The following is a 25,168-nucleotide window of genomic DNA, read 5'->3' as shown; positions in this document are numbered from 1 at the left end:
TAACTCTGTTTTATTGCAGTTTATCTAGTTTTGTAAAAAAAAAAAAAATACTTTCAAATTGCCTGTTAATTTAGTTTGGTTCACACTAGGGAATGGTGTGGGTCATATTGACTTCTGTTTAACATATCTGTCCTAGGACGCAACCACGGGGAGGAAAAAAATCTTTCTTTTTTTCTTCTTTCGTTCCTTTCTTCCTTTCTCCCTTCCTAGTTTCCTTTCATTTTTCTTTCTTTCTTTTTCCTTCCTTCATTCCTTCATCTCTTTCTTTCCTTTTTCTCCTTTCTTTCCTTTCCTTCTCTCTTTTTTTCTTTTTTCTTTCTTTCTTTCTTTCTTCCTTCTTTCATTAGGTAGAATAATTTGTCTAATATTATTTAGTCATGTATATGAGTGGAGGACTTGAAATCACATGCAGATATTGAGACAAACAGACATACATCAAGGGATTGAAATCATGATGTGTTTGGACTTCAGCTCAGTCCAATAATCTTTCCTCAGTATAGTACTAAAATCAATCCCCTGTGTCTGGCAGCTGTCATAGCAATCCAAGGAAGAAAAATACAACTTATATAGGGGTAAAAGCTATGTTCCTTACCTTTTACTCAAACTAAAATGTTCACATTTAGGTGTTAATTCTATGGAGTCTAGTTATCATTAGGGAAATTCTCTAGTCAAGGGAAAAAACATTTCTTAAACATTTATTCAGTACCTATTATGTTCAATGTTCTATATATTACAGAATGTGTTCAGAAAGGAATAAGTAAGAGGTTATAAGGGGAAAAAAGAATTCAAGCCCGCAATGTACCACTGGGGTCATTTGACCTGTCCTAAGTGTAAATAGGAATATACTCAACCCATGTGAATATGGATGAAAATCTCCAGATATAGTAATATTACTATCTTCTTTGGCAATGTGCTACACCTCTACATAGATTTACAATACACTTGATGATTTTTAATTCCACTTTTAATGCACTTTGAGGGCTCCAACCATTTTCTCTATAATATTCAAAATGGTGATGATTCATGTCAAAGAAATGATTAACCATGCCCAAAGTTTCCTAAACCAATAAAATCATCTATATAAATATGTACTAATCATAAGTTCATGTGAAGGTAGGAGAAATTAATTAATGAATTTAAGAAACCATTCATCAATTTCATATCACTTATATAATATGATTGACATTGGAGGCAGTAGTTCCCAAATGTAGACATAGCCCCTTAAGAATTCTGTTGTGCCCTTTCAGAGAATCTGTTACATCAAACTAATTTTCATAATGGTAATGACATATTGTGCCTATTAAAATGCACTTCTTTTTTTCTAACTATGTTATTGTGTTAGGTCATATATGCTTTTCTCTCTATACTACAGCTAAACCAACATACCTTTAATGTGTTCCTTGTATTTCTTGTAGATCTTTTATATCAAATTTTTCAATAAGTTCTGGTACTTTTGTTATGAATACTTGAAATTCTTTCAGTTTACCAAATATACCTTATTTTTCATTCAGGCTTATATTTCACTTTGTTGGGCAAGTTATTTTTGGACACAGCCCCAGCTCTTTTGTCACAAGCCCAAAAGAAGAATTCAAAAATTAAATGAGAGATGTAGTTAAGCAATTATGAAAAATTATGAAAAAAATCTAAGAAAAAATATGAAAAGAAAGTTAACCAGTTGAAAAAGAGATATGCAGTCTTAAAGGAGAAAAAAATCCTTGAAAATGAGAAAATAGAAAATAGAATGAAATGATGGTATAAGACACTGAGAAATAATAAAACTCGAAAAAATAGAGGAGAGTCTGAAACATCTCACTAGAAAACAACTGATCTGTAGCTTCATGGGCAAGCACTTTTTATTTTATTTTGTTATGTTATGGAAATGCTTGTTTTATCCTATAAATCAAAAATTAATAAAGAAATAAAAATAATATATTACAACAGATCACATGCATCTCTTCATCATCCACAATAAGAATAGACATAGATATGAAGATATAAAGACATAAGGAGATTAATAAGTAAGCATAAGACTGATAGGTGATATAGAAAACATTTATTAAGTACTTTTTATCACATACTGTAGTAAACACTAGGTATACACATAGAATCTAACAAGATAGTATCTAGTCACAAAAATTTACATTCTAATGGAGGAAGACAAAACCTGGAAGGGAGCCAGAAATTGGAGTAGAAAGATACATCTTTGAGATAATGCGAACATAAATATAATAAATAAACAAATAAAAATAAGTATCTGGTTCATAGTGTGCCTTTTCAAGTGAACTCCTTTTTTTATCTACCTTCCCAAATCAGAACATTCTCAAAACCTAGGACTTCTGTCTTCAATTGAATCGATTAACACTCACATCCAAACCTCAGTTCAACTGAATTTGTTATAGATTCCAGAATTCCTAATTTGACCCTGATCACAAGTCCTGAACTTTGACGAGGAGATTTGAGGGTTCATTCAGTGTAACCAAGGATGATGACAGTTTACTTTTTTCTGTATAATTTCTACAATGGTTCCTACATACCATATAGAGAATTTATAACTTTCCTTTCAATTGACAATGAGGAAACTTTGGAATCCAACTTCTGTGTATGTCTAATGTGTGTCCTATGATTCTTCAGATTGGTTTCTGAGAGATAAAAAGAATTACATAGTTTCTCACAGCTGATACAAGAGAAGTTTCCATCTAGGACCTTTCTGAATACAGCATTAAAAGCCACAAGATGTGCTTTCCATGAGGTCTGGGAAAGCATATTCCTTCCCTATCCTGGCATAATGATTGTGAGGTCCATCATTCTCAAAGTGGTACATGGATTCAACTAACACATCTTTTAACATCTTCCTGTGACTGGTTGTCTTAGTTTCTCATTTGTCTTTGCATCTTTTAGCAATGAAATTGTGAATTTTGAAATGTCTGAACAGAACGCAATAATTACTACTGGTGGGCAATGATGGGCAAGATGGGAAGAATGACCATCATATAATAGCTCTGGAATGTCAAGATTTGGCTGCTTGATTTAAAAATGAAAGGTTGCCCAATGTGGGTATTCAATATAGAATAATTAATTAACCCAAACTAGTTGAATATTTGCCTCCCAGCTAACTGCCACAGCAGTCATATATTAAGATACTGACTTCCATTTCAATAATTTATTTATTAGATACAGTTATCATGTTATACATACTATTGCTTTCTTTGTGGTGATATATGACTTGCCTTATGCTAAATTAATATTTGCACTACGTACCTCTTCTATCAATATTATCTCTTTAAGAAAATCCTAGGGCCAAAATAGTAGACTAAAGGCAGAGATTCACTTAAGCTCTCCAGAATTTCCCTCCAAATAATGTTAAAATGGCACATCAAAATATATTCTGAAGTGGAAGAACCAACAAAAACATGAGTTGAAAGAATTTCCCAGCTTAAGGCAATTTAGAAGATCATCAGGGAAGACCTATTTCAATAGAGTGAGAGTGGAAAACAGTTTAGCAGAAGCCCTGTGAACATCGGCCATGTCATCTCACACTCTACCCTGACAAGCTAGTAAAAGGATTTGGGAATGACTGAATAGGTGGTGGCATTTTCCAGAGCTCTCAAACTACAGACAGTAAGGAAGTCAGACAACTAATGAGAAGGAGATTACGGGGATTTTTGGCCATCACTGGGTATAGGATTCTGTTGCATTGCCCATCCACAGTTCCAGGTCACAGTTCCAGGACAGAAAAAACAATTTATAGTTGCTTACAAACCAGAGCACAGCCAAGAAGGGTAGGGACCAAACTTCTCCTTAGATCATGCCATATGTGAAGAAGTGAAAATCTACAGTCTTCCAGAGCTAGCTCTGACAATAACATCAGTGAACACCTGAAGCTTGGAAAAGTACCTCCTCAAACCCAGGAGCAGAGTCCAACTTTAATATAAAGCTAACAGGTAAGAAACAGGCTGGAAACTTTTAGGTCTATATGACAAAGAGATCATAAAAATGGGAAAAGGACATACATGAACAAAAAATTTACAGCTGCTCATTTTGTGGTGGCCAAGAACTGGAAATTGAGGGGATGCCCATCAATTAGGGAATGACTGAACAAGTTGTGGCATATGAATGTAATGGAATAGTACTGTTCCATAAGAAATGATGAGCAGGCATACTTTAAATAAACCTGGAAAGACTTACATGAACTGATGCTGATTGAAGTAAGCAGAACCAAGAGGACATTGTACATAGTAAAAGCAACATTGTATAATGATTAACTTTGGTAGACTTAACTGTTATCAGCGATGCAAAGATCTAAGACAACTCCAAAAGATTAATGATGAAAAATTCTATCAAGATCCAGAGAAAGAACTATGAGGTCTGAATGCAGATTAAGCATACTATTTGACTCTCTCTCTCTCTCTCTCTCTCTCTCTCTCTCTCTCTCTCTCTCTCTCTCTCTCTCTCTTTCTTCTCTTGAGTCAAAAAATATGTTCTCAGACTGAACCTCTGAACTTAACTATCTTTATGACATTTAATAAGATATCTAACCTCTCTGGGACTCAGTTTCTTTATCTGTAAAACAAGAGAGTTAGATTAAATTGCCTGTTAAGTACCTTCCAGATCTATTGTTAAAGATTTTAGGTAATAGATTCTTCTGTTTCAAACTTTTATACTTTTCTACTAATTTAAAGCTGGTATGCCCACAATTCAACAGGATAAAGGGAAACATATAGTTAACTCAGAACATTAATTTCCCAAAGAAGTGAGAGAGAATAATGAGAGAGAGAGAGAGAGAGAGAGAGAGAGAGAGAGAGAGAGAGAGAGATAAATAGAGAGAGAGAGAGAGAGAAAGAGAGACAGAGACAGAGACAGAGACAGAAAGAGAGAGAGAGTAGCAGAAGGGAAAATGGTAGAGGTTAGATGGGGAGGAAATGCAGAGGGAGAGAGTGAGTTCAATTTTAGGCAGAAACACTGATTCAGAGGAAAATGTTCCTTGAAAATTCTGTTTTATTTTGACTTATTTCATAAGGTTACGCTTTCATGGATTCATATGTGGAAGTATCCTTTGTCACTATTGACTCCAACCCTTTACTTTCATAGATGAAGGAGGGCATGTTATGTGCCCAGGGTCACACAGTTAGTAAATTTCTAAGGTCCCTAAAATTTCTACTTGTATTTTCTGTCGTCTCCAATTATATTGCCTGCCTTATCAAATAGATATATGATAAATAGAGAGAAAGAGACGAACAAACAAATAAAGAAATAAATGAATGAATGAACAAATAAATTAAAGAATAAATAAGTGGATTAATAAATAAATGGATAAACAAACAAGCAGATAGACACATGAATGAATAAATAAATAAACAAACATTAATATATAAATAGATTGTTATTGTCCTTAGTCTTCAAAGACGACCAAAATGACATCACCATTGCAAAGTGAAATTTCAGTGTGTCTGACTGTGGCTGATCAGATCAATTCAAGCTCGGAATGCTCTACCACAGGTTGGGCACAGATAGTCCATGTGAATATTTGGGGTAGACATCCCAATTTTGTGCACCTTACATTTATTTTGTGCTGACTCACTTCTGCTTTGCTCAAAGAACACGGCAACCTTTTCTTACGTGGGCATGCCATGCTGAGCGCTCCTGTGCCAATGTCTCCCATGTTGCACAGTCAAATCCAAAGTTCTTGAGAGAGACCTTGAGAGTGTTCTTGCATTGTTACTTCTGGCCACCATGTGATCACCCACCCCATTCAAATTCTCCATAAAATAGTCTTTTTGGCAAGAGTACATTTTGCATTTGAACAATGTGTCCAACCCATCAGAGTTGCACTCTCTGAAGCATACTTTGAATACTTGGCAGTTCAGCTCGAGCAACAACTTCAGTGACTGGTACCTTCTCCTGCCAGGTGATCCTCAGAATCTTCCTAAGACAGTTCAAATGAAAGTGATTCAGCTTACTGGCATGGCACTGGTAGACTGTCCATGTTTCACAGGCATATAACAATTACATCAACATAATGGCTCTGTAGACCTTCAATTTGTTAGTCAGTCTAAGACCTCTTCCCTCCCCAACCTTTCTTTGATGCCTCCCAAACACTGAGCTAGCTCTGGCAATGCATGCATCAACCTCATTGTCAATGTGCATATCCCTGGAGAGTACACTACCAAGGTAAGTGAACTTATCCACAGATAAATAGATACATACATATATACATACATAAATAGATGATAGATAGATAGGTAGATAGATTGATAGATAGATAGATAGATAGATAGATAGATAGATAGATAGATAGATAGACAGATAGATAGATAATGTCAGTTTTGGTCAGAGACAAGATGGTGGAGAGAAGCCAGAAAGCTATGTGAGCTCTTCCTGGTTTCTCTAAGAAACAACGTTAAATCAAGCCTCTAAAAGAATTTGGTAGAGACAAAAATGTATAAATCTAGAAGGATTCTAGGAAGGGTCTGTCTCATTTAGGTAACAGGGGAACACAGCACAGCACAAGCAGTGTTTGGGCAAATCAACAGAAGGCCCTTAGACACAGCACAGATCAGTAACCAAGACCTAGCAGTTCTGATTTAGCAGATTAGTGGAACAGCAGGCCAGCTGAAAGGCCTCTAGCTTTGAAAGAACAAATACTTTGAATACTATATAAATTATCTGAAAAAAATTGTTGGAGTTCTACAAAATTCCTTTATGACACAAATATGGTGCTGATATCTAAAACAGAAAGAACCAAAATAAAGAATGAAACATGTAGACTAATTACCCAAATGACTATTGAGGAAAACTTTTGGCAAAGAGATTACTACAATTACTACAAGTTATCATGAGAATCATTCTCTTAGACCGGGTGTGTTTTATACCAGTAATGCAGTGCTATTTCAATATTACGAAAGTTATTAGCATAATTGACTACGTTAATAACAAAATTAGCAGAAATTGTGTTTGATTTTTTTTCTATAGATGCAGAAAAGATTTTTGACAAAATTTAGCATCAGTTCATATTAAAAAACAAATTCTGGAGAGTATAGGAATGAATAGAGTTTTCCTTAAAATGATAAGTAGTATCTATCTAAAACAATCATCAATTTGTATCTATCTAAAACAATCATACATTATTTGTAATGGGTGGGGTAAGCTAGAAACCTTCGCAGTAAGATCAGGGGTGACACAAGGGTGCCCATTATCCACTATTGCTCAATATTGTATTAGAAATGTTTGCTGTAGTAATAAGTGAATAAAAAATAAATTGAAGGAATTCAATTAGGCAATGAGGAATCAAAACTATCACACATGATATGCTGGTGTATTTAGAGAACACTAGAGAGTCCTAGAGAACCCTAGAGAATGAAATAAACTACTCAAAATAATTAATGACTTTAGCAAAGATGCAAAATAGAAGATAAATTCACATAAGTCATCAGCATCTCTATATACTATGAACAATGTTCAGCAAGAAGAGACAGGAAAAATTTCATTTAAAATAACTTATTACAATGTAACATATTTCAGACCCAAGAAGTATATGAACAAAATTATAAAACACTTTTCACATAAATAAACTCAGATCTAAACATTAAGAACAAATATCAATTGCTCATGGGTAGGTTGAGCTAAAGTAACAAAAATGACAATTTTACCTAAATTAATTTACTAATTCAATGCCATATCAAACTTACTTGTGTGTGAATATATATATATATTATTATGTATGTATATATATAATATGGATAGAAAAAATTTAAAAAATCATCTGTAAGAAAAAAAGGTCAAGAATGTAAAGAGAAGTAATAAAAAATACAAAGAAAGGTGGCATAGCCATACCAGATCTAAAACTATATTTTAAGTAGGTAATCATCAGAACGAATAGGTACTGGATAAGAAAAAGAATGGTGGATCAGTGGAATAATGGATTACAGTAAATGACTTCTGGAATAAGAACTCATTATTTGATAAAACCTGCTGGAAAAATTGGAAAATAGTATGATAAGAACTTGGCATAGAACAATGTTTCACATCATACAGCAAGATAAGGTCAAAATGGGTACATGAGTGAGACATAAAATGAAATACCATAAACAAATTAGGAGATCAAGGTATATTTAACCTGCCAGATCTATGGAGAAGGGAAGATTTTATGACCAAACAAGAGATAGACAACACTGTAAAATGTAAAATAGAAAAATAGACAATTTGGATTACATCAGATTGAAAAGGTTTTGCACAAGGAAAACCAACATAACCAAGATTAGAAGGAAAACAGAAAGCTGGGAAACTATTGTTATAGATAGTATTTCTGAAAAAGGCCTCATTTCTCAAATATATAGAAAACTGAATAAAATTTATAAGAGCACAAGTCATTCTCTAATTGATAAATAGTTAAAGGATGTGAATAGACAGTTTTCGGCTGAAGAAATTAAAGTTATCTATAATCCCTCTAATAGCTCTAAGTCACTATTGATTAGGGATATGTAAATTAAAAGAACTTTGAGGCACCACCTCACACCTATCAGGTTGACTAACATGACAGAAAAGGAAAATGATAAATGCTAGAGAAGATATGGGAAAATTGGAACACTAATGTATTATTGATGGAGTTGTGAACTGAGCCAACAATTCTGGAGAGCAATTTGGAACTATTTCCAAAGGGTTATAAAACTATGCATACCCTTTGATTCAGATATACCATTACTAGGTCTATATCTCAAAGAGATCATAAAAAAGAGAAAAGGACACACATTTGCCATATACAAGTTGTGGTATATGAATGTAATAAAATATATTGTGCTAAAAGAAATAATGAGCAGATGGATGACAGAACAACCAGGAAAGATTTGTATGAACTGATGCTGAGTGAAGTGAACAGAATCTAGAGAACATTGTACACAGTAATAACAACATTGTGTGATGATCAACCGTGATTGACTTAACTATTCTCAGCAATACAATGATTTAAGATAATTTTTTAAAAGACCTACGATGGAAAATTCTGTCCACATCCAGAGGAAGGATTATGGATTTTGAAGGCAGATCAAAGCATCCTATTTTCATGTTCTTTTGTAACTTTTCCTGTTCATTCTGTTTCTTCTTTCACAATGTCACTAATGTGGAACTATAATTGCATATCTCACATCTATAACCTCTATCAGATTGCTTGATGTTTTGGGGGGGGGGGGTGAAAGGAAGAGAGGGAGGAAAAAAATGAAACTCAAAGTCTTATAAAATGAATGTTGAAAACTGTTTTACATGTAATTGGAAAAAATAAAATACTATTTATCCCCCCACAAAAGTAGAAAATAAAATAAAAGTTTATGGCACTATGCATAATTAATGAAAGATAAAAAGGTCAGTTTTTATTCTCAAAAAAGCTGAAATGATTTCTTGGTCAGATGTTTAAAAACTTGGTTCCATGTGCTTGCTGGAGGGTCCATGGAAATATTTCAGGAAGTTTATGAACTTCAGGGGGAATACAAAGGGAAAATGCATCTTTCTTTTCACTAACCTCTAACTAAATTCTATCCTTTCCTTTAATTCTTTAAAAATGTGTTTCTGAAAGGTCGTTAGCCTAAACCAGGTTGACCAAGGAATCCATGGCACAAGAAATATTGCAGAACCCCTAGAGTAGATAATTCTTTCTCCAAGGCAAAGGAGAAACAGTTGTCTTTTAGGAATTTGGAGGTTTTGTTTGTTTGTTTTCCCTTTCTTAAATTGACGACATCGTCTTCTAGTCTCCCCTGGCAATAAATGTTCAGAATAGTTGTATGAACTTGAAAATTGCAAATTCTACCTGAGGGCATTTGGTCAGTCAGTTCTCAGCTTATCTGAGCTGCAAAAAACCTATTGTGCCCAAGTCCACCTGTATCCCTTCTCAGACATTTCCTGTGGTTAGTCCCTAAACATCCATGATTGATTTTTCTGTGTCCTGCAAATACAAATGATCCCATAATCATTTTTGCCTGCCAGCAAGGCTTACTGTGACTTGTTTGCATTTAAGGGGAAAAAATGGGCTTGCGGTCATGAAAAATGAAAGGGGTTAGAAACACCAAGGACATTTTGTTTTGTTTCTTTTTGCCCCCTCACTGGGAAAATATCTACTTCCTCTCTGTTTAAATAAGTTCTGATGAAAAATTAAGGGCAGATGTTATCTAAGATTTTTCTTCCCCAAGTATCTCATAACAGCTGGGGACCAATGTTAATATTAGTTTTGACTTTTGTTTCCAAAGTGTATGATCACTAAAAAAGCAGACCAAGAAGAATTAGTATTTTAGCAATTTTGTGTTTAAGATTGGATTTTATTGATATAAAAGATCTCAGTGAGAAGATTCCATTTACCATTTCAGTTAAGATTTTTCTGTAATTCATAGCCAAAAGCGTTTTCAAATTAAGAAACTGAGATTCATAAAATCAATTACCCCATGCTTCATGACCAGAAATATTGTTTATAGGCATATTTCCTAGAGTATTGTTTAGGAATCCTAAGAACATGTGATAAATCTCGAACTGGGTTTGAGCTCAAAGCCATCTATCCAAACAACATTTTATAAAGGATGAAACTGAGAGCAGAAGAAATTAAATTACTTACCTAAATTCCCATTGCCAATAATTATCAGAAGTGCTACTTGAACTTAGGTCCTTCCTACTCCAGAACTGTTTGACTGACCATTCAAATATGTGAGTTCTCTCTGTTACTATTTCATTCATTTATTTATTTTCAGTTTTCAACACTCACTTCCACAAAATTTTCAATGTCAAATTTTCTTCTCATCCCTCCCTCCACCCCAGGACAGCATGTATTCTGATTATCCTTTTCTCAAATCTTCCTTCCCTTCTATCACCACCTGTCCTCTTATACCCTTCCCTTCTATTTTGCTGTAGGGCAAGATAGATTTATATACCCCATTGACTATATATCTTATTTTCTAGGGGCATGTAAAAACAAATTTTAACACTCATTTTTAAACTTTCAGTTTCACATTCTCTCCCTTCTTCCCTCCCCACTCAACCTCATTGAGACGACAAAGAATTTGATGTAGGTTATACATGTGTAGTCATTCAAAACACTTCTATAACAGTTATATTGTGGAAGACTAATTATATTTTGCTCTATTGTGTCCCATCTTCCATTTATTCTATTCTCTCCTTTAATCTGTTCTTCCACAAAGTGTTTGCTTCTGATTACCCCTGCCCCAAATCTTCTGTCCCTTCTATTATCCTCACTCTCTGATCCCCTTGCCCCCTGCTTTGCTGTACGGTTTGATCAACTTCAATACTCAATTAAATGTGTATGTTATTCCCTCCTGAAGCCAAATCTGATGAAAGGAAGGCTCACTTATTGCCTGGCACATTCTCTTTTCCCCCTCCATTGCAAAATCTTTCTTTCCTCTTTTATTTGAGATGATTTACTGTATTCTACCTCTCTCTCTCTTTTTCTCCTAGTACATTCCTCTCTGCACTTTAATTTTCTTTTTTACATATCATCCCTTCATTTTCAGCTCACTCTGTGCCCTCTCTCTCTCTCTTTCTATCACATATACATACACATGTACATGCACACACATATGTATGTATATATGTACACATATATATGTGTGTGTATATCTATATCTATCTATCTATCTATCTATCTATCTATCTATCTATCTATCTATCTATCTATCTATCTATTGCCTCCAAGTATCCTAATACTGAGAAGGGTCTCATGAGTTGCAAATATCATCTTTACATATAGGAATGCAAACAGCTCACCTTTAATAAGTCCCTTATGGGTTTCTCTTTCCTGTTTACCTTTTCATACTTCTCTTGATTCTTTTATTTGAAAGAAAAATTTTCTATTCAGCTCTGGTCTTTTCAACAAGAATGCTTGGAAGTCCTCAGTTTCATGGAGGTTCCATTCTTTTTCTCCTGAAGTATTATGCTTAGTTTTGCTGTATAAGCAGTTCCTGGTTTTAAACCTATCCCCTTTGAACTCTAGAATATCATATTGCAATCCCTTCAGTCTTTTAGAGTAGAAGCTGCTAAATCTTGTGTTATCCTAATTGTTTCCAAAATGCTTGAACTGGTTCTTTCTAGCTGCTTGTAATATTTTCTCCTTGACCTGGAAATGCTGGAATTTAGCTACAATATTCCTAGGAATTTTCCTTTTGGGATCTTTCAGGAGATAATCTGTAAATTCTTTCAATATCTAGATTATTTTATTATTGTTATTATGGCCTTCAGTCCAATAATTTTTAAATTTTCTCTCCTGGATCAATTTTCTAGGTCACTTTTTCTTTCCAGTGATATATTTCACATTGTTTTCTATTTTTTCCCTTTCTTTAGGTTTTGTTTTATAATTTCTTGATTTCTCATGAAGCCATTGGCTTCCATTTCTTCCACTCTAATTTAGAAGGAATAATTTTCTTCAGTGAACTTTTGGACCTCCTTATCCATTTGGCCCGTTCTGCTTTTTAAGGCTTTCTTCTCCTCATTGATTTTTGGATCTTATTTTGTCATTTGGATTTGTCTAATTTTAAAGGTATTTTTTCTTCAGCAATTTTTGGGGCTTCCTTTTGCAAGCTGTTGACTCATTTTTCTGGCATCACTCTCATTTCTCTTCCCAATTTTTGCTCTACTTCTCTTACTTGATTTTCAAATTCTTTTTTGAGCTCTTTCATGGCCTGAGACCAATTCATATTTTTCTTGGAGGCTTTGGATGTGGGAGCTTTGTCTTTGTTTTCTTCTTCTGGTTGCATTTTTTGTTATCTTCCTCATTACCAGTGATGTAAGAAAATACCTCTTCATTGAGAAAGTGAGAATCTATAATCTATTTCTTTTTCTCTGTTTGTTCATTTTCCCAGGCAGTTATCTGACTCTTTAGCTCTTTGTTAAGTGGAGGGTTCCAGAGTCAGTGGCCCAGTCCATCATCTGATACTTGAGCTCCTTGTTAAGTGGAAGACTCAAAAAGAAGCCTCTTCTTCTACAGTAGCTGCCACCACCCTGGGGCTGGGGCCAGGGCCAAAGGTGGGTCTGGGTCCAGATCATACACCCCTCTAGACTAGTTGAGAGATCCTTCCCACTGACCTTTGGATCTGTCTTTGATGTTTGTGGGTTTGGTATTGTGGAAACCACAGCAGCCACCAGAAATTTAGTCTCTTACAGCCTGTTCCAGTTCTGTCTGCACTGGCACAGCCCACACAGAACTGCACTCCTCTCCCAGCCTGATGTGATAGACCATTCATGTAGACCTTCCAGATTTTGTTGGACTGGAAAGTTTTTTCAGTCTGTCATTTTGTGGCTTCTGCTGCTCTAGAATTTATTTAGAGTCATTTTTACAGGTTTTTTGAGAGGTTTGGGGGGAGAGATCTAGAAATTCCTTATTTTTACTCTGCCATCTTCGCTCCACCTTCCCTCTCTGTTACTATTGTCTTGGCATTATCTTCTGATTCATAGAATCATTGAATGAAAAATACAATGCAAAGTTAGTTTGCAGAGTATCTAACTCAATCACTGACAAAAAGAAAATCCTATACATTAAATCCAACATACTGTTGTTCAGATTTTTCTTGAAGTCATCCACAAAGGAGAATCTAAAAACCTCCTGAAGCAACCAACTCTGTAATAAAACTAATTTTTTCAAATGTGGTCCCTTATATCAAAATTAAAGTTATCCTGTTGCCTTTTCAATTCACTTTATCTAGTTCCAGCATCTGGGACCAAACAGAACAATCATAATTGTTCTTCTGCATAAAAACTTTTCAAAGACCAGAAAAAAAAAGAAATTATTGTCTCTCCTTCATTTTTTTGTTATAGATGCACCCCCTTGGCTTATCAGGGGCCACATGACCAATGATTAGGTTGATGACCTTTCAAGCCAGAAAGTCTCCAGATTCAACTCCTGCCTCAGGCATGGAACCATGTGATACAGGGTGAGAGAAAATCTTTAGGTGTGAGTTTTGTTGTTGTTTCAGGTGTGTCCAACTCTTTGTGACCACATTTGGGGTTTTGTTGGCAGAGATACTGGAGTGGTTGGCCATCTTCTCCTCCAGATCATTTTACCGATAACAGGCAAACAGAATTAAGTGACTTGCCCATGATCATACAGCTAGTACCTGCCTGAGGTAGATTTGAACTAATGAGGATGAGTTGTATTGATTCCAGTACAGTACTCTATCCACTGTGCCAAAATCTCCACTTTCTTAAAGGAGTGTGTGTATGTTTTAAAAAATTCTTAGAACAGTTATACTCACACTTTCTGAGACTCATTCTATATTCAGTCAGCAGATGTTTGTTGATTACCACAGATACCCTAAGGTATACCAAGTTATATAAGACATGGTCCTTGGCCTCAAGGAGGTGCTATGGGAGAACAGACATGTGTATGAGTAATTGTAACACAAGTTGGGTTGTGTTGAGCAGTCTAAGAGAAGCATAGAATATTTTTCATATCATTGCTAAATACTGGAGGAAGAAAGGGCTTACGGTATTTTTGGCCATTTTTGCTATTCTGGACATGGAAATTCTACCTTTTCTGTAAAGCTGAACTAAAAATGATGCTTTTTTTATTGAGTCTGTCCACCATCTAAAGGCTCATCTGATCTCTCCCTTCATGTCACTTCTCCGACCAAAAAAATGGTGTCAGCACCCTTCTTTTGATATATCCTGCTGTGGATTAAAAAAAACCTCTCTCATCCCTTGCCTATGGCCCGTATTTTGATTTGGATGATAAATTCTCCAACATAGGACCAATCTCTCGTAATCTTTTGCATCCATTAGACACTGTATTTCCTGCACCACCTACATATACCTTGTTTGTGCAGTTATTTGTATGATGTTCCCTCTATTAGTTCATGAGCTCCTTGAGAGCAGGGGGTGTTTGGATTTTACTTTATATCACCAGTGCTTTTCACAGTTCGTTGTATATAATAAGCTATTTAAAAAATATATTTTTTGTTATATTTTGCCTTCTGAAATGTCTCTTTCCCTCCCTTTCCATTCCCACTGGTGGATGCCCCCAATTCATACACCCACATAGACACACACACACACACACACACACACACACACACACACAAACACACACAGCCATACTATGCATGCTTTCATTTATCAGTTCCTTCTCTGGAGATGGATAGCATCTTTCTTCATTGGTCTTCTGTAGTTGTTTTGAGTATTTATACTACTCAGAATACTTAGTCATTCAAAGTTGTTTGAACAATATTGCTGTAACTATATGCAACATACTTGTGGTTCTGCTTATTTCACTTTTTACTATTTCTTGCAATTCCTTCAATGGTTTTCTTTTCTAAAATCAACCACTACATCATTTCCTAAAATACAGTAGTATTCCATCCCAATAAAATACCACAATTTGTTTAGCCATTCCCCAGTTAATAGGTATCTCATCAATTTTGGGGTCTTTGTCATCACCAAAAGAACTGATACATAAACACACATGTATGTATATGTGTATGTGAATGTTTGTGTGTGTATGTTTCTATGTGTATGTGTGCGTGTATTTGCATGCATATGTTTGTGTATGTATATGTATGTGTAGTTGTCTTTTTTTTTTAATTTTTTCATTGATAACCTTGAGAAACAGACTTAAAAGGAGTATTACTAGGTCTAAGGGCATACACAATTTTATAATGCTTTGGGCATAATTCCAAATTAGTTTCTAAAATGGTTGGACCAGTTCACAGTTTTTCCAACACTGTATTAGTACACAATATTTTTTCCCACATCCCTCCAACATTTATCATTTTTACTTTCTGTTAGTTTAGCTAATCTGATACATGTAGATTATATCTCAAAGCTGTTTTAATTTGCATTTCTCTCTTCAACAATAATTTAAGGCATTTTTCATGCCACTATAGATAGCTTTGATTTCTTCATCAAAAAACTGGCTGTTTATATTGTAGTGCCAATATGATACCCACAGCAGCAGCTATGGTTATGCATGCATATTTCCTGGGTAAATTTGCAAAATATAAGCTCTTTCCTCAAAACAAAACCAAAATATTTATTCAGACCCCAGAAAACCAATTCTGCCATGGTAATTGTGAAGCTTGTACACATTACCAACACAGGGAACAACGCCATCCCCAAACCTTCCCTCTGCTAGACCTCCCCACAAACAAGCTTCCCTAGGCCAAAATTTCTTCCTCTCTCACTCAGTCTAGCTGCACTACCACAGCTCTGCCTCCTTGTCTCCCAATTCTGCCTCACTCCCTCTCAGGTCCATCCTTCCTCCTCCACCCATTCAGGCAAGCTCCATCCACCATAGGCTTCATGGGACTCTGGCTGTGGGCTGGGCCAAAGCTCAAAGCAGGTCACATGAGCCTATTAAGGGGCAGGAGAGATCTTCAAACTCCTGTACCATTTACACATATTCTTTGACCACCTATCAGTTATGGAATGACTCACATAAATTGAGAAAGTTTTCTATTTGTTTGAGTTATAAGAACTTTACCTGAGAAGGTGTCTATGAAATATTTTTTTCCCCTAATTTTTTGCTTTCCTTCTAATCTTGGTTGCACTGGTTTTAGTTGTACATTTTTTTAAATTTAATATTGTGGAAATTTTCAATTCTCCATCTCACAGTGCTCTCCATCTCTTACTTCATAACTTCTTCTATCAATAAGTTTGATAGTTAAGAAGATCATCTTTTAATTTTCTTACAATATCTCCCTTTGTATCTAACTCATTTATCCTTTTTGACTTTATCTTGGTAAATGGTGAAAGATATTGCTCTATAATCAATTTCTGCTAGACTTCTTTCTAGTTTTCCCAACATTTTTTTTACCAAATGGTGGATTCTAATCCTATTTGTCAAACATTAGGTTAGTATAATATTTTACTGTTGTGTATTGTATGTCTACTCTGTTCCAATGATCCACCTTTCTATTAGCCAGTACCAGGTAGTTTCCATAATTACCATCTTATAATATGCTTTTGATATGGTACTGCTATACCTCCTTCCTTTACATTTTTACTTTTTTTTCACTAATTCCTTTGATACTTGAGTGTTTTTCTTCCAAATGAATTTTGACATAATTTCCCGTTCTCTCTCTGTCTTTTCGTTTCAGTCTCTGTATATGTAATATACATATGCACATACATATACAGATATATACATATACATACATATGCACATATGCATTTATGTATATGGTCATATATACATATATGTATGTGTATATATGTGCATATATGCACATAAACACATATACATATGCACACATATTTTAAATTGGATAGCATTGAATAAGTAGATTATTTTAGGTAGAAGTATTATTTTTATTTTATTGGCCCTGACCACCCATGAACAACTAATATTTCTCCAATTACTTAAATTTGGCTTTATTTGTATAAATGTTTTGCAATTGTGGTAGTAACAAGCTCTTAATAAATGCTTTTTATTTGGATGTATCCCTTCTCCAAAAGAAAGAATACAGATCAATGATTACACAGCTTTTATTTTTATATAGCAAATAAGTCCTCAATGGATGTCACATATTAATAGATGAATATAAATACTTATTCATTCAATGAACAGACACATAGTAAATTTGTATTGTGTATCAGATACAGTGATTGTTGCTGGGGGTATTAAAAATATATAATCTCTGTTCTCATTCTAATGATTTGATGCACAACAGGAAGACAATTAACATAAAGAAGTTAATCTAATAGGAAGTGCAAAGGACATAAGCCACTAGGGGGATCAGGATGGGAGACAGTTCAGGAGCTTCATTTGGTAAGCAAATGACTCCTTCATTGACAGATATAAGGACAAGACCTCTAATTTCATCTTTTTGGGAGCATAAAATTATTTACTTCCTAGAAGAAGAAACTTTCCTTTCTGATGCAACTCAGATACCTAAAGAAATGTCTAAACCAATTTGATTTTTGAGAACCCTGCCCAGGACAGCACAGACAATTTCAATCAAAAGAAGGAAATAAATTTAGGTTTGTCCATTTCCAAGGCTCATCCTCTGTCCACTTTGAAATAGGGTCCAATCCTACCATACTAATTTTATAGATGAAGACTCTAGAGTGTGTTTACAGTACTCACCAAAGGTCATAGTCCTTCATTCATTCATTTAATCAATGTTTGTGATGATAGACTTTTCCCCGGAAAGCAAACATAATCTATATTCTTTGGAAGATTTGAAGTTGTGCATAGATAATACCAAAGAACCAGTTGTTATGTTATCAGTATGTGTGGGAAGATATACTTCAGAAACAAATGCCACAAATCAGAATGTTTTTATTGTTCTGATTTTCCAAACTAAAGAAAATGATGTTTTCAGTCATTTTCAGTTGCATTCTTTGAGACCCCATTAGGGTTTTCTTGGCAAAAGAACCTGGAGTAGTTTACTATTTCCTTCTCCAACTCATTTTACAGATGAGAAAACAGAGGCAAACAGGATTAAGTGACTTGATTAGGGTCACAAAGTTAATAAATGATTGAAGTCAGATTTGAACTTATGTCTTCCTGACTCCAGAATTGGCACTGCAACCACTATGCCACCTAGTTGCCTAAGAAATTATCATAGAAAATGTTAAAGTAAAAAGTAAACATAAAAATGTCATATGTACATGTGCGCTATATGTGTTCATGTGTATACATTCATGTGCAAATATATAGAAATATACTCATTCATACTCAAATGTACATGTATTATGTTTTTATGCTTTTGCAGTGGAGGGGACGAGGAAGATGTGAAAAGGAATAAGTGAGTCTTACTTTCATCAGATTTGGCTTCAGAGGGGAATAATATATATACTCAATTGGGTATGGAAGTTTATCTTATCCTACAGCAAAGCAGGGAGCAGAAGGGCATAGGAAAGGAGAGAAAATTGTGAGTGCAAGCAAAGTAGGATATTTGCTGTTTTTATTTTAGTATAATCAAGAAGTGTAATGCCTCTATTTGAATGTGATTAAAGAAGATCTTCCTCACCCTTCATGGGCCTGCCCATTGAGGGAAGCTTGATTTGGGGAGCTGCTTTGTAAGACGGTCCCAAGAATCTTTTGTTTTGTTTTGTTTTGTTTTTTATTGAGGCACTGGGTCAGAGGGTCATGTGCTCTGGCTCTGAAAAGTTTATAAATACTCTGAAGTTGAGGTTTTACTTTGGAGCTTAGTTTTTTTTTTTAATTATTTTTTAATGTTTAACAATCACTGCCATACAATTGAGATTTTATCCCCCCCACATCTATCCCCCACTACCCCCCTCCCTCCCCACGACTGCATACAGTTCTGTATAGGTTCTACATATACTTTTCTATTGAGTACATTTTCACTATAGTCATGCTATGTAGTCAGACTAAAATAAATGGAAGAAATCATATAACAAATCAAAACATGATACACAAAAACATACACATACACAAACATGATCTGCTACATTCTGCGAATGACTTCCATATTTCTTTCTCTGAGTGTGGAAGGCATTTTGCCTTAGAGAACCACCATTGGGATTTTATTATTTATTTATTTATTTTTTTTTATGAAGTTCTTGCGTTATTACAAAATTCCAAGTCTACCAGAAAAAACTCTTGCACACTGTGGTCTTGCTGTGCACAAAGTTCTCCTGGTTCTGCTCCTTTCACTCAGCATCAGGTCATATAAGTCCTTCCAGCCTCTCTGAAGTCTGCTTGTTCATCATTTCTTATGGCACAATAGTACTCCATTACATTCATATACCATAATTTATTCAGCCATTCCCCAATTGATGGACATCCCCTTGACTTCCAGTTTTTGGCAACTAAAAAGAGTGCTGCTATAAATATTTTTGTACATGTGGGATCCTTTCCCATTTTTATGATCTCTTGGGGATACAGTCCTAGTAGCGATATTGCTGGGTCAAAGGGTATGCACATTTTTTAACCCTTTGGGCATAGTTCCAAATTGCTCTCCAGAATGGTTGGATGCACTCGCAGCTCCACCAACAATGAATTAGTGTTCCAACTCTCCCACATCCTCTCCACCATTTATCATTTTCTTGTTCTGTCATGTTTGCCAAGCTTATAGTTGTGATGTGGTACCTCAGAATTATTTTGATTTGCATCTCTCTAATCAACAGTGATTTAGAGCATTTTTTCATATGATTATAGATATCTTTAATTTCTTCTTCCAAAAATTGCCTGTTCACATCCTGTGACCATTTATCAATTGGGGAATGACTTCTATGATTATACATTTGAGTCAGTTCTCTATATATTCTAGAAATGAGGCCTTTTCCCCAAGCTTAGCTGTAAAAATTCTTTCCCAATTTACTCCATCACTCTGGATTTTGGTTGCATTAGGGGGCTTAGTTTTTTAAGAAGCTTTGTGTGTCAGACAAGAATTTGGGAAGCCGCTAAGGAGCTCCACAACTTTAAAAAATCCAGATGTTGGTGCTTCCCTCTTTGGTAAAGATGTATGCATGTTAATGGTGAAACATTTTGGAAGCATATTCATTGACTTTTGATTTCTCTATATTTTCTCTGAAGTTCAGGGTGCTGACTTTTCCCCCTGAACTAACTGAATGATACATGTAAAGTGATGGTTAACCCATCAAAAGTTGCCTTTCCTTTGAGAGAAGCAGGTCAAAGAACCAGTGATACCAGGCTCCCCTGTGTGTGTTGAGGTGCTTGCTCTTACAATAACAGAAGGAACAACATATTGAGGAAAGGGGTAATCAGAAGGAAACACTTTTTATGGAGGAACATGTCATAGGAGAGAATAGAATAAATGGAGGGTGGAACAAGATAGAAATATATTTAGTTCTCACAACATAGCTGTTATGGAAGTGTTTTGCATGACTACACAAGTATAACCTATATCAAATTGTTTTCCTTCTCAATGGTGGGAGGGAAAGAGAGAATGTGGAACTCAAACTTTAAAAATGAATGTTAAAAATTGTTTTACCTACTACTGGGAAATAAGATATATAGGAAACGGGATATAGAAATCTATCTTGCCCTACAGCAAAATAGAAGGGAAGGGGATAAAATGGAAGGAGGTGATAGAAGGGAGGACAGATTGGAGGAAAGGATAATCAGAATACATGTTGTCTTGGGTTGGAGGGGAGGAGAGAGATGGGGAGAAAATTTGAATTTCAAAATTTTGTGAAAGTGAATGTTGAAAACTGAAAATAAATAAATCTGATTAAAAAATATTTACCAGACATGACAGAACAGGAAAATGATAAATGTTGGAGAGGATATGAGAGAGTTAGAACACCAATTCATTGTTGGTGGAGCTGTGAACTCATCCAACCATTCTGGAGAGCAGTTTGGAACTATGCCCAAAGGGCTACCATAATGTGCTTACCCTTTGACCCAGCAACATCACTTCTAGAACTATATCCCCAAGAGATCATAAAAATGGAAAATGGTCCCATATGTACAAAAATATTTATAGCAGTACTATTTGTAGTGTCCAGGAACTGGAAATCAAGGAGATGCCCATCAATTGGGGAATAACTGAATAAATTATGGTATATGAATGTAATGGAATACTACTGTGCTATAAGAAATGATGAACAAGAAGACTTCAGAGAGGTGTTGAAAGACTTATATGACCTGATGCTGAGTGAAAGGAGCAGAACCAGAAGAACTTTGTGCACAGCAATGACCACAGTGTGCAAGAGGTTTTTTTCTGGTAGACTTGGATCTTCATAGCAATGCAAAGACTTAAAAAAAAATTTCCAGTGATCTTCTAAGGCAAAATGCCTTCCACATCCAGAGTAAAACCTATGGAATTCAATCACAGAATGTAGCAGATCATTTTTGTGTGTGTGTGTGTTTAATTTTTTGGTTTGTTATATGATTTCTCCCATTTATTTTAGTTCTTCTACACAGCATGACTATAGTGAAAATGTATTCAATAGGAATCTATGTGTAGATCCTGTATAGAATTGTATACCATCTCGGGGAGGGAGGTGGGAAAAAATCTAAGTTTTATGGTAGTGATTGCACAACACTAAAAATAAATAAAATTAATATTAAAAAATAGATAAAATGAGAAATTCGTTCTCATATTGCTTACTAAAAAAAAGTACTTGCCAGCACAACACTATTAGGGACAAATAACTCATGATTATTAATCCTAGATGTCTTACAATATAATGTGTGGAGATGTTATGCCCACATATAAATATAATAAATAGTTATGTGTAGTCAATAACTAAATTATATAATTTAGATTCCTGAAGTATTTATGCATACTCTCTCATTTGAACCTCTTGAAAATCCTGTGAGGTAAGTTTTACTGCTCTTTTTATGCCCATTTTACAGCAATAGCAACATGAGCTAAGATAGGAAAAAAAAATATTTACCCATTTTCCCAAAGCTATAAAATGCCAGAAACAAAATTTGAATTCTGGTCATCCTGGTTCTAAAGCTCACATCTTCAAATTTCTTTCTGCAACCTCATATATATTTCGAATCAAGAAGATTTTCCAAGTACCACATCTCACTGGCATCTATTCAAGGAATAATCATAAGACAAGGTGTTTTGCAGTTCAAAGAAACAGTCATAAAATATTTAAGCCAATCATTTCATTCTGAAAGGCAACTAAATTGGAGATAATAAAGAGAGGGAAGGCACTATCATTAAGGTGGATGGGGAAAAAGTCAGAGAATGTGGACTGTTAGCTTATACTTGAGGACACCTAGAAATGAAGAAGGAAAGCATTCATTCACAAAATGTTATTAAGGAAATATCAACAGGACTTCTCAACAGATAGGATTTGAGGAGGGACTGATAGAGAAAAGGGGGTATTGAATATAATACCTAAGGTGTGAGTCTGGGTGAATGGGAGGAGGATGGTATAGAATATGATAATAGGAAAATTATGTAGAATTAATTCTCCATTTATTTTGGTTTGGAAAGGGGAAGATAATTAGTTCTGTTTTGGACATGTTGAATTTAAGATATTTACAGGACATCCAGTTTGAGATGTCTGAAAGCAATCAGAGGTGTAAGGTTGAGTATTAGGAGAGAAATAGGGCTTCATAAGCAGATCTGAGAATTATCAGAATAAGCATGATGAGTGAATTCATAAAAGCTAATGAAAACAGCAATTTCAAGAGGCAGGAGGGAGAAATGAAGAGTACACATGAGAGTATCTTGCAGGATAACCCGTCTTTAGTGTCTATGACCTGGATAACTATCCAGCAAAGGAGATGGAGGATGGGCAGTTTGTAGGAAGAAAACCAGGGCAAAATTATGTCATGGAAACATGGAGAGGAGAGAGTATCAAGGAAAAGAGGTTTATCAAAAGTAGGGTCCCTTAATCATTAAGGCACCTTTAGCACCTTCAGTGGTCTATGTACATTAGTAGTGGGCAGAATGGATTCTAGAGGGTTCAAGATAGGGAGTAAGAAGACCAGGAATAAATATGAGTACTAGAACTTTGCCATTAGGAAGTAGGGAGTAAAATGATAATTTAAGAAATATGGACTCAGTGTCTGTACATTAGCCATTGTCAGGAGCAGAGACATGGCCAGTACCATCAAGAAGCCAGACCTGTCCCCATTCCCCCAAAAGAAGATTGGACCCAAACTTGAACTCACAGAGGACCAGAAACAAGAAATTAGAGTAAGATTTGATCTCTTTGATACAGGTGGAACTGGGACAATAGATGTTAAGGAGCTCAAAGTGGCCGTGAGAGTGCTGGGTTTTGAAACCGAGAAAGAAGAGAGAAAAAAATAAATGACATCTGATATTGACAAGGAGGGGATGGGGAAAATCAGTTTCAATGAATTCTTGGCTGAGATGACTCCAAAAATGACTGTAAAGGATACCAAAGAAGTAATTCTAAAGGCTTTTAGACCCTTTGGTGATGATGAAAAAACAAAAATCTCCTTCAATAACTTAAAATGTGTGGCACAAGAGCCAGGGGAAAGACTCACTGATGAGGAATTGCAGGAAATGATTGATGAAGTTGATCAGGATAGTGACGGAAAAGTCAACGCACAGGAGTTCCCGTGTATTGTGACAAAGACAGTCTCCACTGAGGTCAATATCTCTTCCCCTTTTGCAGGCACACACAAATAGATTTACTGGTTATGAAACTTCCTTGGTTTCATTTTTTGAGGCATCACTATAGTGCATGGAGGATGATTTTCCCTTTCCACTAATTTGTCTAGATAGTTATATCAGCAAATTCCTGATTCAATTGTATGTTTTCTAAAGAATTCTAAATACATAGTTCCAGATAATACACCTCATCAATGGATTCTCCACTTCAGAGCCTGCTAGGTTTAAAGATGGGGGCCTAAAACTTATTTCCCCTTTTGTCTGGCATCTCTTCTTTCATTCATGAATATTACATTATATATACATATATATATATATATACATATATACACACACATATATATACAAATATACAACATACATAATATACACATGCTATATAAAGCAAAATTCAAGTGTTATGTCCACCAAAGTGGGAACATAGAGTATCTCCTTTAAGGTTCCCTTATCACCTTGCTTCCACCATGTCTTCTTCCCCCGGCCATGCTCAGCTGTATAATACAGCAGGACCATGTGATTGGCTTGTAGGTCATCATTCTAAGACATTTTTTCATTCCCTTTTCCATTCATTCCTTTGATTTTCATTGACTTAGCTATTTTAAGAAGAAATTAGCTCACCAGCTTTGTTGTTTCTGAAAAACATTGATGTACCTATTTTCTTGTTCAGGACTTGGAATGTTCCATGGCACCATCCTGCCCAGTCAGTGCTGGGGTAGCTTTAAGGGCTTATTTGCTTTGAAAAATAGGGTAGGTAAGGTTTCAACTATTTAGCAAAGCTGAGTCTTTTCTTCCCTGCTTGGAAGGAAGGGAACTGGCTATTGTTGTCTTCATTAAAAATCTAATGTAACCATAGCCATTTTCTACTGATTTTGTTACAAGTGCCTCTTTTCTGGCAAGCTCTAAGAATTTTTGGTTTTTATAAATCCTTGACTTTCTCCTCTGAGGTATGGACACTGACCACAAAATGTTCCCTATGGGTATTCTGACACACTGCTTTGTAAGTCCCAATAGACTGTTCTGCGTTGATGACATTTATTTTCTCTGCTGTGAATAAAGTCTTTACTGTTTAAAACAAATATTATGGAGATAATACAATATGATTTTATTATTCCTAGGCCAAAGAAAATTGTATAAGTCTATATGTTATAATTGAT

The 25,168-nt window shown here is 35.2% G+C and overlaps 1 pseudogene; it reads left to right on the top strand.

Moving 5' to 3' along the window:
* Positions 1 to 23,474: 23,474 nt before the first annotated feature.
* On the top strand, positions 23,475 to 24,032 carry LOC140520499 (centrin-1-like; annotated as a pseudogene).
* The last annotated feature ends 1,136 nt before the right edge of the window (positions 24,033 to 25,168 follow it).

Source organism: Notamacropus eugenii, chromosome 1 (genome assembly GCF_028372415.1).
Source record: "Notamacropus eugenii isolate mMacEug1 chromosome 1, mMacEug1.pri_v2, whole genome shotgun sequence".
Classification (NCBI taxonomy): domain Eukaryota; kingdom Metazoa; phylum Chordata; class Mammalia; order Diprotodontia; family Macropodidae; genus Notamacropus; species Notamacropus eugenii.
The sequence above is the reverse complement of the archived record's forward strand: the minus strand, read 5'-3'. Positions and strand labels throughout refer to the sequence as shown.